This window comes from Octodon degus, unplaced genomic scaffold (genome assembly GCF_000260255.1).
Source record: "Octodon degus isolate 3935 unplaced genomic scaffold, OctDeg1.0 scaffold00011, whole genome shotgun sequence".
Lineage (NCBI taxonomy): Eukaryota > Metazoa > Chordata > Mammalia > Rodentia > Octodontidae > Octodon > Octodon degus.
In genome coordinates, this window is record NW_004524587.1 from 21,906,491 (window position 1) to 21,907,050 (window position 560).

The following is a 560-nucleotide window of genomic DNA, read 5'->3' on the forward strand; positions in this document are numbered from 1 at the left end:
TCTTCTGGATGGTTAACAACCTAAGTTTGCAGACCAAAATTAGAGAAAAAGGAGGGCTATAAGGAAAGCCACATTTTGGCCCTAACCTTCTAAGGCCAATTAAGACTCAGGACATATGAGAATTTGTACTGTAACATCATGTACCTCGGTAGTGTCTCAAATTTTCTGATCAAGAAGATTATGGGGCCAAAGAAGAAAGTGATCGATGACGTAGAGTGTGCTAAGGAGAGTCATGTGTGGAGAAATCACTCTCTCAGGCTTTCACAGAGAGCACATTGGCCAATCAATGGCCATGACTCATCCACATGGCTGCACTTACAAATGTTCTACAATCTGAAGTACATGATCTCAGGATAAATCCTGAGTGAGTTTCACTGACCTTCTCAGACCAAAAAGCTACAATTCTAGATGCACAGGTCCTGCTTTACCTTGGTCTTAATCATCCAGTAGAAAAGTATGAAGACAAAATTTAGGAAGTAAAGCCATGCTGTTATGTTGAGCTGTGGGGGACTCAGGTCAATAATTTCTGACATTGCCAGTTAAACAGAAGACCCAATGCT